Source organism: Uloborus diversus, chromosome 6, assembly GCF_026930045.1.
Source record: "Uloborus diversus isolate 005 chromosome 6, Udiv.v.3.1, whole genome shotgun sequence".
NCBI classification, from domain to species: Eukaryota; Metazoa; Arthropoda; class Arachnida; order Araneae; family Uloboridae; genus Uloborus; species Uloborus diversus.
In genome coordinates, this window is record NC_072736.1 from 60,492,107 (window position 1) to 60,506,838 (window position 14,732).

General features: G+C 34.2%; 1 protein-coding gene across 1 annotated transcript in view; it reads left to right on the forward strand.

The window, feature by feature from the left end:
* LOC129224776 (kinesin-like protein KIF19) overlaps positions 1-14,732 on the forward strand; it is a 131,120-nt gene that overhangs the window by 56,087 nt on the left and 60,301 nt on the right. The window lies entirely within an intron of this gene.

A 14,732-nucleotide genomic window follows, 5' to 3' on the forward strand; every position in this document is an offset into this window, starting at 1 on the left:
CTTGCGTGTTAAAAAGTCGGTCACGGCAGGAAGTGTCGTGCGCCCCCCAGAACGAAGACTTCTTGTTGAAACTCTATTTCGCTGGAAAGAGCGTAGAAAATATAAAGCAGTGCTCATTTCGTCTCTCCGGAAAAGAGAAAAAACAACGAGTCTGAAAATAAAATTCAAGGATGTACATTTAGGTGGTTCAAAAATGCATGTAAAAAAAAGTTTTTCCTAGATAACAGGACACCCCTCAATATTTTTGACTTGTGGATGGTAATATACTGGAAGAATTTTAGCTTCGTATTTCAACTGAAAGAGGGTGCTCAATCCCTTCCCCCAAATTTCATAAGTATGGGTACTGTCTGACCCCGGATTCTATGAAAAGACAAACATCCGTTTTACAGCCAGAAATGGACGAATCTATTATTTTTTTTACCGATGTCAGCTTTTGCGAAGCAGAGTTTCATTCAAATGAGTGGAATACGCACATCAAATTTTTACTTTTCCTACTTATTCACATAGATTCGTCTTATCTGGACGCTTGAAAATTCCTTGCAATCCGTGGTTGGACTATAGGGGGGTTAACAAAATATATTGAACTGAAAAAACAATGCAATACATTATCATATGCACTAGTAATATGCATATACATTGCAATAAAGTAATTATTTACAAAAAAAATAAATAAAAAACAGCTGGAGAAATTAAATGTTTCTAAATTTGTGGCATCTTCTATGCTACGGCTAATGTTTAATTAAGGGATCATTGAGCACCCTCTTAAAATTTGAGTAAGAAGCTAAAACTTTTACAGCATAATAGCATTGGTAAGTTTAAAAAAAAAAAAATTTAAAAAAAGGTGGTGTCCTGGATTGTAGCTGAAAAAAAAGTTTTTTTAAACCACCGAGTGTACATGAAAGGTGTTCAAATGGTGTTTGTTTGTACGAAATTAATTCCGAAAGTTATTCTACTCGAATTGTAGCTAAGCATTCAATTATATGATTCTGAATCAGAAGTATGAGGTTGGAATAGCAGCGCTGTAGAAACTGCTTTAAGAAGTTAGGAGGAGGGGTGGCAGTTGGTGACACGCTACCTGACTACGGAGAGATGGCGGATCAACTGGAAGTAGAAACGGACCACTTCGTTTCGTAATCGGAAGGATCAGTGAGAATGAGTCGACCAGTTAAGCTCTTATTGTTCGGGTCGTACTCGCTGATCCTGCCTATTACAAAATGAAGTGTTCTATTCCCGATTCCAGTTTATCCGCCATCTCTCAATAGTCACTCTATGGCACCCTGCCATAGAGTGCCTCCTGACCCCCCCCCCCCCCCTAACAGAAAATGAAAATAAAATCGGAAGACGGAGGGGGGGGGGCAGGCAGAATTATTGGCTACATTAAATTTTTCTTTTGAACAGTAATTTCACTGAATAATCATGAGTTAAAGTTACTTCATCAAAATGTTTAAATGTGAGCAAATACTTCCTCAAAAATTTAAAATTTATTATTATAATACCATTTAAACAATTCAGTGCCGTACAAGTTTTGTTGGTACAGAAAATGATGTGTGGCGTCGTAAATTTTGAAATTGATAAAGATACCAATGATATGAGGGCATTTTAATTGGCCCTCAAGTTGGAACATAAAACAGTTATATGGTACCACCAATCACTTTTCATGAGCTTTGAGGGTCAGGAGCGCCCAAATTATTGTTTGTAAGGGAGGAGCAGACCTAAGAGTATTTTTAATATTTTGAAATACATGCCCAAACTGACTCTGGGTTTAGTATCTCATTTTAGACGCAATTTGAAAAGACGTGTTTTTAAAAACGCAATTTCAGGCTATATTTGGTAGTACAGTAAAACCTGTGAAGTTGACCACCCTTGTAAGTTGACCACTTGTCTAAGTTGACCGCTTTTTTCAGGCACGGAATTAACCCTTATCATATAAATCAACCTCTGTTAGTTTACCACCTGTTTAAGTTGACCACTAAAGTAGTGCATTGGTTTGTGGACACTCCCCTGGAAATTTTTGAAGCCTTGAAAACGCATTTGGGGCTGACCCGGGAAATTTTTGTTGTTGACGTTTCAAAAACGCAATTTTGGAATACATGTTGACATGTTTTGGAAGGAGGTGGTTGTTCTAACTCGAAAATTTTTCTAATTTATAAGGTCTTCGCTTGATGACGCTGGAAAGAAGAAAAGAGGTTCGGGGTGCTCTCAAATTTTTGACAGTAAGACTTTAAAAATGCCATTACAAATTTTCTGTGGATAAATTTATGGGAAGGAGATTTAAATTTAGGAAGCTTTCCCTTCTTAAAACACATTTTAAAGTTCTCTTTGGCAACGTTAGATAAGGAAGAGAGGTTCCGCTGGGAAAATTGTTTGCAATCGAAGTCCACGAAGAGGATTTTCGATTACGTTTGGTACAAGCATATTAGGATTTGGCATAAGATGCGGGTAAGCAGCTGCTGTCCTACCGTAAACTTTCGTAATCAAAATTCTGAAAATGTAATTTTAAGTTAACTTTAGTGATATTTGGGAGGGTAGCAGGTATTGGGGACTCTGATCTGAAATGCTTCCGAATTAAGAGCCTAAACCTAATTTTGGGCTGTCTTTGATCTTGTCAAAAGGGTTAAGTCCCTCTTTTGGATCAGTGGTAAGTGTAAGAAGTTGCTGCAGAAGGCTTTTAAAAAAGCATTTTTGACGATCTATGGTAATGTTGGAGAGAGGAGGTATGAGTGTAATTGTAAAACCAACAATTGTTATATCTCTAATTGTGTTAATAAAAGCGCGATTCGAAAGCTCGCCAACGAAATTTTCTTAATTGTAGCTCTAAAAACGCAGTTCTAGACGATTTTTGGTGATGAGGGGAGAAGAGATTCCTGGGCTCGACCCCGCAAATTTTCTAAGTTTGTAGTTTTACAAATGCATTTTAGACAACTTTTGATAATTTAAAGGGAGGTTCAGGAGCTGTCCTGCGGTCCTTTTGTGAAATTGTATCTTTTAAAATGCAATTGTTGATTATCACCTATCATGCAACGGAAAGGGGGGTTCGGGGGCTCTTCTCCGAAGTTTTTCGAAATTATAGTCGCTAAAACGCGCAGTTTTAAACGATCTTTAGTAAGGTAGAGAAAAGAGAGATTTGGTGTCAATCCCTGGGAAATTTTTTGAAACTGAGATCTTCAGAATACGATTGTAAGTCCATCTTTGCTAACGATAAGGGAACCGGCAATCTTTCCCAGCTGAAGCTCCAAAAACATAATTTTGGTTGACTTTCATTGATGTTAGGGGAGGAGTTTTTGGAAGCTCTCCTCCGGAAAATTTTCGAAATTTAAGCCATGAAAACAAATTTAAAGACAATCTTTAATGATTTGGGTGAGAGAGGGAGGAAGAGGAGGCAGAGAAACACTTCTCAAAAAAATTTTGAAGTTAGCATTAAAACGCAGGTTTTAGAACATCTTCGGTAATGTTAGGGAGAAGAGAGGGACCCTTCTTCGATAATTTTCGGGGAAGCTTCAACGGAAATTTTTTTTGGTATTGAAACCCTAAAAATGAGTTTAGACGTTCTTTGAAGATATAGAGGGGGGGGGGGGGGGACATGAATTTTTTCGAATTGAAGTGAGAAAAACGAAATTTTTGACAGCTTTTTTATAGCATGCAAGATTTTTAAAATTTTAGGGGAAGAGGGGTTCTGACCCCTGATTCCCCCCTCTGGATACGGCTTTTTGTCCAAATTACTTCTCGCGAACGACAGTGAACTGACCATCAAACCAGGTATCGATGGATTCGTAATCTTCCCGTCTTTATGTTTGGCTATTTAACATAATCCTCCGATAATAATTAGTTTAGATATCAGTTAAAAATTATATATTAATAATGAAACTTAAATTTCGACATAAAATCCCTAGTTTTCGAAAGTTTTCCTCCGTTTAATTTATTATTCAGTGCTTCATCTCAACATTCCGCAACGATGCTTTCATTAAAATTTGTAGCGGGGAGGGGTGTAGAAAATCATTGATAAGAAAGATTTATTGTCATTTTTTTCTCGAATATGAACAAATAAAATTCTGGCTTTTGTTTTAAAGGCTTAAGTCCAGCACCCCATACTAAGATAATTCTCACGAACCAGAACAAATTAAGTTGTTTATTTTTTTTTCTAGATAAAATTTGAAAACACTGCAAAGGAAATAAAATAATAAACAAATAGCTGTTGTTTTATTACTTGGTGCTTATTTTATAAACTAGAAAATGGCCCGTAAAGGTATGTCGGGTGAAAATTGCTTCTTACATTTGAACGAAGCAATTGCAAATTTTAACCTTAACTCCAGTGGATTAACCCTAAACTCCAGTATAGCGTTCATTGTTGACCACTTTTTCGTTTCTTCATTCTCCTAAAATGAGTCTTATCAGTAAAACAATTAAGATACCGGATCCAGTTCAGCACCGTCACAATAAAGCATTTCCCTGCCATGTCAAACATTACCAAAATATATATATATATATATATATATATATATATATATATATATATATATATATATATATATATATATATATATATATATATATATATATATATCTTAATATATAAAAATGGAGTTTGGTAAATTTGTTCCCTAAGATCTCAGAAACTACCCGGCAGATTTGGCTGAAACTTTCACCGTTTGTTCAGTTTAGTACTAGGAAGGTTTATAGATCAGTTCGAAAAAAATCCGATTGATAGTTCCCTTTTTATTCCAATTTTTGTCTCAATTTTCGCATAAATGCCCCAATATGGGGGTGGAAAAAAACGTGCACATATTAACATTATGTGTCCATCGAAAGCGCTAATTTTCTGCTGAAGCTGGCATCTGTTAGAAAGTTCTAAGTTGTATGAAAAACGAATTATGAGCTTTTTAGTTCCATGTTCGAAGGCTGTCATCAAACAAATTCATTATTTAGTGTATCATCTCAACTCTCAGTTGATAGCTAGAATTGTTGCATTGCTGAATATTTTTGCGTTTCGTCTGACTGTTCGAGGCTTCTCTCAAATTAAATCTTAAAGTAACGTTTTTTCACAAGATTGGCTACTAATAAATGGATTTGGTTGATCATTTTCCATTTAAACGGAATTTTAATGTAATTAACGGTTTTTTTTTTTTAAATTATTATTTATGATGATTGGACACTTACTCATTATCCAATCAAACAGCAGAAATATCGCCGAAATTTTTGCAAAAAGATTTCAGTAGCTAATGCATTTGGCAGTTTTTTCAAGTGTCACTGTTTTTGAAGCCAAAGACTACATAATAATTTTCTCAGCTTTCACCATGTAAACAAAATATCGCCAATGAAAGAATCTTTAAAAAATTCTTTTTTACTGTGTAAAAAAATAATCCATAAACATCACAAAACACTTCCATTAATTTTTATTTTTGCACAATTGCAAACAATTGTTAAATTTTACTACTTATTTTGGAAACATTTCGGACGAAACTGTTTAGCGGCATTTTATGGTGACCAAAAGTATCTCAGCATCTGGCGACAATATCTCTGTAATGTAACGAAAATTAGCAGCGTATCGTTTTACAAAGTAAGGGAAAGAGGGAAAGCATTATCAAAACGATTCCCGAAAATTTGGTAAAATCGCACCAAGAGCCCACAATGATTGGAATACGGGCAGCTACATTTTTTAAACACTTCGTTCTTCAATAGCCATACAGAGAAGGTTTTAGACTTCATGTTAAAAAAAAAGTATCAAAAGATAAATCGTTTTAAGCATGTGAAGATTAATTTCATATTTTGGAAATTCTTCAAATTTGTATATGCTTAAATGTCGTGCTTTCGTTTCTAGATCAATTATATTTTTTTCTTTATACATATTGCTATTTTAGTTTTATGAGTAAGGAAGATGCTCGATTTTTAATCATGTCAAAAAGGTGTTTTTTGAAGTCTTTCACTTAAAACAAAAAACAAATGCAAGTAACGGTTGTTTCTTATTATTATTACTAACCCCAGGCAACGCCGGGTATTTTTGCTAGTATATATATAAATCTGTGCAGACGTTTGTCACCATATAGGCTTTTAAACGGCTGGACCGCTTTTGATCAAATTTTTTGTGTGTAATTAAATTGTGGCAAGCATGGTTTCGAAGCGCGATGGATCGAATCGGAAACGTTTTGGTTAATTAATTAATTTAAACATTGGATGGTTATATCTCCCAAATGATTTATATTTATTTTAACCTATTGTTGAGCAAGAACTGAAATAAATATTTAACCCGTTGCCAAAGGACAATAAGAAAACCAGCTCTGCTTTTTGTAATGAAATTTCCTGTGATATGTCAATTGATAATAGATAAAATGTGGAGAGAGAGAGTGAAGCTTTCATTTCTTGAAAGCAACGATTTTAGGTTTTCCTAACCAAATGATCAGAAAGTACCGTACCTAGCAACATTTGTTTCTCGGTTGAAATCCATCTGAGTTTTGGCAGCAATGTCAAGAAGACTTTAAGGATTACACTATTAAAGAAAAAGATATTGGAATTTAAAGACGAAACAAATTTTTATTGTCGTCCAGATAAATTACAACAGGGTAGTTCTGTACACAAAAGATCAGTGCGGTGGAAGATCTTTATCTTTGGTGGAAAGAACAAATTAGGCAATATATGAAGCTTTAAAAGTTTTCGTTCAAAAGATCGGACCGCTATTTGGTTGGAGTTAGCTTCGCTCACTGATCGGCTGGATTACAGTAACGTGGTGGCTTGGCGACTTTGGCTATAAACAATAGAGTTGCGTGATCATTTGTTTACATTTTAAAGCTACTGTTAATGTAATTTATTGTATTTTTTGTTTCTTTGCGAAATATTTTAAATTGCAAAGAATTGTTTTTCCTTTTTAAAGAGTGTTTAGTCATTTTAGTTGAAGAATGTGTTTATTTTAAATGCTGGAGGGGGGGGGGGGGAGGATGAGTGATTTTCGATTATTCAGAGAACTGTTTTTACCTTTATCATTTTTTAAAACGATATCCTATCGACTGTTTTATTCTTTTTCATATGGGGGATGTTGCAGCGGGAAATCCTGTTTGTTCTAGATGGGCAGTTAGTTTTTTACACTTAATAACTGAGGACGCTTTTTATCCCTTGAGTATCGCTGAAGGTACAAACCATCAAGTATGGGAGAAAAAAAAGTTAATATATCAACTGCTCAGTGGGCATTAGATAAATCAAGTTGTAATAAATAGTATACTTATTCTGTCACAAAGAAGCTTAAATCATTTTCTTTTTACTAATTTTTTTAACAAAATGGTTCAAACACTTGATAGTTTATTGAAATTTTTTAACTTTTCAATTTACAAAGTTTAAACAGAACAACGTCTGTCGGGTCTTCTAGTATATATATATATATATATATATATATATATATATATATATATATATATATATATATATATATATATATATATATATATATATATATATATATATATATATATAAATATAGGAGAACTAGAAAATTTGGCACACTTGGCTACACGATTTATTTCCTTGGAAATAAAACCAAGGACGTTTCCCCAAACCACTATTGCAAGACCTGCTCTTATTGTATATTTAAGAATCTTTCGCTAGATTTTCTCAGAACAATTTTTGTTCACCTTCTTAATGGTTACTTTCTGACATCACAGCACATATTTGTAGTGTAATCCACAATCACACATTTTTCAATAATGTGTACTAATTGTAAAAATAAATTGGAAAACTAAAACATTTATGGTATGTTAATCTTTTTGGACAATCAAGAGTCAAGATTACTTATTGGTTTCACTACACCGGTGACTAGAGTTCACTCCTATCATTCGCATTTTTGATTTGGTAGAAAGCGAATCAGATGATCCATTGCGGTTATGTGACGAATGAAATTCATAACAGCTAAACATTGAAGAAATAAATTGCGTATCCGCTAATAAATATTATCTGTTGTTATTTTCGCACATAAAAATAGTGTTTATTTTTATTTATTTATTTTTAAGGAGGCGGGGGGGGGGGGGCATTTCTTAGGGTTGGATTTTCTTTTAACTCGTAATTATTTCTATATATTTTTGGAATACAATTAAGTTTTGAACGTTTAGAAGCGGTAATTATGAATTATTATTTTATATATCATAACTTTACAATTCCTAATGCCGAAGATATTTAAATGACTTCACCTAGAATACGTTTTTTGTTTTCATTTTTTCAGCTTTAAAACAAATAGTTTTTTTTTAACACTTCTGATTTTTAACAACATTGTTTTCTCAACATTATAATTGCGCATTGCGTTATGCATTTCTTACTGCATATTGATAATTTATTTTTGTTGAATGCTTCGTGTATAATGGCATAAATTTTAAAATGTTACTATTTATTGATGTTCTTTTTATTTGATATTTATATTAGTAGGAATAAAAAATATTAGTAGGAATTATATTAGTAGGAATAAAAAATATAAAAATATGAAAGGATAGACGGAAATTGATGCGAATTATTTCTTTTTGAAATAGAGTGTAATTATGTATAAGGTATAGGAGTTCAGAAGAAAAAGAAAGTTTCAAAAAAAAAGAGAGAGAGAGAGAGAGAGAGAGAGAATAGCAATGTTTCAAAATTTGGCAACAACCTATGTTTGCGAAACTTCTAATCTGTTCAAAGCAAATTCTTTGAGCAATCACATTACTTATTGTTCTCATTTGACTGTTTTGATGTCCTATGATTTTATTTCTCTCCCCCCCCCCCGCCTTCCTGTACAGCACCACGATTAACCGACCCCTCCCGATGCTGCTCCTCTAGCGAAAATCATCTCCAGGTTGCGTCCATATCCTACACACTCACGCATACACACACACACCTATACACCTACACATACACAGACACACTCATGCATGCACACAAACACACACGCCTACATACACACGCCTACATGCATACACCCAGGTCCGCGCCTAGCCTGATTGGTGCCGTCGTGTAAATGTCTTTTAAGCGCCTCTAAGCAGTGGTGTTCGAGGAAATTATAGTTAAGACCTGAATTGGGGTTTTATAGACAAATATAATATGAAAATAATGCGTTCGGCATTTAATTTATTTAAAAAACAATGTGGAAACATTTTGTGCTCTGCCAAATGCACACTTAAACATATTTGTTGAAACATAAGTTTTTATTTAAAAAAAAAAAAAAGCATTGAAAGTAAATTTGTAAAAGTACATAACATTAAGTCCAACTCTTTCACTCTTACTCTCTCGTAGGTCAAAAACTGGGAGAGGGTGTGTCTGGGTTTACTTTCCTCGCAATTTTTTAGAATATATGAAGCATATGGCTGCAAAGTGATACTTTCAGGGATCTCCAAAACGTATTTTTTAGGAAAACTTCGCATATCAGTTTCTAAAAAAAAGATATGAATTACAATAACTTTCCTGTTTTGTTTAAACCATTTTGGGGACAGTTTCGAAATTCTCCGACTGTCTCAGATTTATAGACAAATATAATATGAAAATAATGCGTTCGGCATTTAATTTATTTAAAAAACAATGTGGAAACATTTTGTGCTCTGCCAAATGCACACTTAAACATATTTGTTGAAACATAAGTTTTTATTTAAAAAAAAAAAAAAAGCATTGAAAGTAAATTTGTAAAAGTACATAACATTAAGTCCAACTCTTTCACTCTTACTCTCTCGTAGGTCAAAAACTGGGAGAGGGTGTGTCTGGGTTTACTTTCCTCGCAATTTTTTAGAATATATGAAGCATATGGCTGCAAAGTGATACTTTCAGGGATCTCCAAAACGTATTTTTTAGGAAAACTTCGCATATCAGTTTCTAAAAAAAAGATATGAATTACAATAACTTTCCTGTTTTGTTTAAACCATTTTGGGGACAGTTTCGAAACTCTCCGACTGTCTCAGATTGTTGGCCTTACCTATGTATTGCACTGAAAAAACTGAAGAAAACATATTTGCTCGCAAATTGGAATTTCAGATGTCTAATTTTGAAGCTACGTGCTTCAATAATATTGTACATTGTATACAGTCAAACTCGCTTATGACGAGTCCTGATTTAACGAGAGCCCGGATTTAGCTAGGAAATCAGAAAGATTTGGTTTGGACAATGTTGAATCTATAGGAGCATAACTCGCATTTAACGAGCAAACCCCGCTTAAAGCGAGCAATATTTTTTTTATTCTCAAAATTTCTATTGACTTTCAGCTCAGCTTATAATTTTTTGCTAATAATCCTTTAGGATTCTGAAGTCAACTGAAAGTTAGTGATAAGTCATAAACCCTGAGAACAAAGGTATTATAACTCAAGGATAGTAATTTCTGATTTGTGTGCTGTATCAGTTGATGATCTTTTCGTATAGTATCATTCCTGAATGTTGTTTCTTCGGAAAAGCATAACATATTGTTACAAATTCTGTAAATAGTAATTATTGTAGTAACGTAACCTGTAAATAGTTTCCCGTAATGAATATACAGCCCCTATACATTCGGCTGAAGTATACGATCCCCTATTTCTTTCATTGATAAAATTTGATAACGGTCTACGCATTTCGAGAAGCATTTGGAATCTTGTGGAATATTTGAGAGATTTCTTTCGATGTTTTTAAAAGCGTCCCGCGTGATAAAGAGTTTCGATTGAGAATTCGAACTGAGAGTGTATTAGCTCTGTTTATTGCGAGGAATTTCGCTGTGTTGTTTTTCGTATTTCGAGGTAAATACGTGTGTAACCGTTGAGATCACGGTGTGATGTGATATTTGCTTAATTGCTGATGATTAATTTAGCAGTTGCTGACGATCTTTCCTGTGTGTACATAGTGTAAAAAAATTCTCTGTGTTTTTAATCAAGAACTGTGTCGTCCGTTCAAGAAAGTTGGAAGTCGCATCGGATCCGTTACAATATGATACAGAAAACATATGTACAGGGATTAAAATGAATTGTTTATTTAATATTTTTATCTATGAATATCTCCCCCCCCCTTTTTTTTTTTTTGAAGAATTGCTTCATGTTAAAAAAAAATACAATAAAGGATTTAAACAAGCTTCGGAGTATATTGTAACTCAAACTCAAGCTAATTCTGAAGGGGAAAGGTGGGGGAAATCGAGTAATTGTGTTCAAGCCGTTAGTTTTCGAATTAAAAAATTAACCTAAATTATAATCTGCAATATATAAATATTACGCACAAGTTAATACTATGCAAATGTGCTTTCCGTATTTTTTATGTATGACAACATGAAGCAGTCGATTTAGCAAGAATAATAGTTATTTCCTCATAATTTCAACTTTATCATCACCTATAATTTCACCACCTCCATTAGATAAGGGAGACCGGGTCTAGTTGGTACACTTTTTACCTTATGATTTTTGTAATTTTTGTTTTTTGTCGTGCTGAAACAAATACAGCATTATGATGCAATATAACTATTTAGCTATCACATTCCATATAAAAAAACCTTCTATGAAAAAGATTTTAGCATAAAAAAAATATTTTCTAAACTTTGCAAGATGTATCAATTTAACCCACCCCGAGTCAAGTTGATACACTAATGGGTCAAGTTGGTACGAATTTCAGTAGAATGGAGAATCATTGGAATAATTAGCAAGTCATACATTTAAAAAGAATTTTATTGTTACAAAATTATAAATCAGTAAAAAGTACTTGAATGGGTTGAATTAAGTTTTTACTATTCTTCTAATAAAGTCATAATTTCTTAGCAGTCATTCCGTTTCTGACGAGAGGCAAACGTCTGATTCGCAATTTTTACAAGTGTAAAATTTACAGTCTTTTGCGCAGGCTATGTGAGCCCACTTCTTGCAAGAAATGCATTGAATCCAATCTTGACCCGGTTTGGAAGACGAATAAGACTTAAAACACACTAAATAAAAGGACTCTACATCTTCATCAGAGTCTGATTCATACTTCTTTTTCTTGGGTTTTGACTTTTTCTTGTTTTTAGCTCTTTTTATGTCCTTATCCTGTTTTTTTAACTTGTCAAGGTTAATTTTTTCGCTATCAAATAATTTCCTGATTTTTAATTTGTTTTTTTCTTCCTTAAAGACTTTTTTCTTTCCCTTTCCTCAGTTTCTTGTTCTATTTTGTCGTTTATAGGCGTATCAGTAAGTATACAAGATCTTAAGGGTTGCCTGCCTTTTCCGCTATTTTTACGTGCTCCTGCTTTTGGCAAAGGACGGATTTGTTCCGGCGTGACAATTGAAGACATCATTCCCCTTGATGTAGAGGGCTGTTGATCTTCGGCTGATGTAGAGGGCTGTTGATCTTCGGCTGAAGTAGAGGGCTGTTGATCTTTGGCTGATGTAGAGGGCTGTTGATCTTCGGCTGGCGTAGAGGGCTGTTGATGGTCTCCTCCTGATAAAGAAGGTTGTTGATCTTCTGCGTTCGTAGAAAGCTGACGATCACTTACAAAGCTGGACAAGAAGTCGTCGTCAGTAAAAACATATGGGTTGTATGGGACTATCCTGGAAGCTTTAAATCCTATGATACTATGTTGTTCGGTGTCATAGCATTTAGATAGGCGCAATTGACCAGGTTAGGAATGTCATAAATTGTTGCGGTTTTACCAGGGTTGCTAACTAGCCAGTTGTCAACAGCTGCAAAGTAGTATCTTTTAAATGGTCCATAAACAGATACATCTAGGGGCTGAAGGCGATGTAAAGTATGAGGAGGAAAAGATAGCAAAATTATTCCATTGTCTTTACAGAAGTTTAACACTTGTATAGACAAGTGGGAATCATGATTGTCTAGCAATAAAAAGCAAGGTTGATGAAGTGTTGACTTTACGTGACTATGAAAGTGTCTAATAAAAGTGAGAAACGATGACCCAGTCATCCAACCGGAAGGGTGTGCAATGCCAATACACCCTTGTGGTCCTTCCTTTATGAAATAGTCTTTAAAGAATACTCTAGGGAAAATAAAAAGTGGCGGGAGAGCATTGCCAATAGCATTAACAGCAGTTGCAATTGTTACGGTTTGTCCTCGTTCGGCAGAAGTAGCTTTTGCAACTTGACGGACTCCTTTCTCAGCAATAACTTTGCCTGGTCGCTGAACTGTCTGCACCCCAGTTTCGTCCGCATTCCACACATCTTTGCTTTGAAATTTGTATTTTTCAAACACCTTTTTCAAGTTTTCAAAAAAGCTCCCAACATTATGCTTATTAAAACTAGTTGCTCGACTTAAGCTTGTCGCTTCTGGCTCTCTTAAAGAAAGAGTGGGGTGCCTTTTTAAAAACTTGTAAAACCACTCTGATGTTGTCATTTTGGCGTTTATCCAGGTATCAGGCATTTCCACTTGATTTGCAAGTCCCAACTCATAAGCCAGTTCTTGAACATTTTTAGGAGTTAATCCATAATAAATTTTAGCACTTGTTAAAATGCATTTACTAAGCTCGTTTTCTAAATCATCATTTAATATTTGACGGTACTTAGCATATCCCATTTTTACTTCTTTTTCAACAGCGTCAGGTGTTTCAAGCTGTTTTTCCTTCTTATTTTTATATCTGTAAAGAGTCATTTTGTCTATAGAAAATGTTTTTGCTGCTTCCCTGATAGACATCCTTCCATTTTTTATTTCATCATATGCCCTTTCAAACACATCAATAGGTATTTCACCTCTCTCAGTTTTCTTCTTGTAGTTTCTTGGCATTTCTGAAAATAAAAAACCACATTAAAAACTACTTGTGGGTTGAGTTGATACACGCATCAACTTGACCCATAGACTAATAATAAGAGTAGACCGAGCTATGGCAACCCTTTTGCTGCTCATAAACCAAACCATGTGACTGGTGGATATCCTAGCAACAGCGGCCGTTGATCGAAGCAGACGATCAACGCGAGCGAGAAATAAAATAAATAGAATTGATGGAACACACGGAAGAATGAGCTTTTATGAAATCCTATTTGTAAATTTATTATTCTAAGTAGTAAATATTTTGTTAATATAGTGAGTTTTTCGTTTAGATAGTACTGTGCATTTTCTTTAGTCAATTTCAATAACTCTCTAAGCAATTAAAGATGCAAACGCCCAAAAAGAATCGGCAAACGGTAAGATTTTTACCTACAATTTCAATTTAAGATACCGATTAGTACATTTTTGCGTTAACGCAAAACGTTTACGGGGCATTCCACGGTATTTTTGACATTTATGTAGAGTCCGTAACGTGACCTTTTTTGCCATAACTTTTTAATTTACTGTTTGATTAGCATATTATTTTATTTTGATCATTTCCTACCAACACACCAGCTCAAATTAAAATAATTTGCAAATCAAACGGTAAATTAAAAAGTTATGGCAAAAAAAGGTCACGTTACGGACTCTACATAATGTCAAAAATACCGTGGAATGCCCCTTACGCCATTCCGTTCACGCCAACGCTGACGTAGGAGTTCCAAGTGAAATAAAAGTTACTGAAAACTGTGATCAAAAACTAATTACGAATGTCAAAATAATGCATAACTAAAAGAAAAACAGTTCAATCCTCTGCACCTGGAAAAAAAAAAATTATAATGAAAACACATTACGTCTTAAAATACATGTCGAGTGCCAAACTATAGATAATGTTGCCATCTAGCAACCATGCTGCCAAAGTTTTCGCCAAGCCTTTCCACTAGTCACATGATGTATCCATGAACCAATTTTTTTCATCAGCAAGTCTGAGAAAGCTCGGTCTACTCTTATTATTAGTCTATGACTTGACCCAAAAGAAGCGTATCAATTTGACCCAAACGACGCCATTA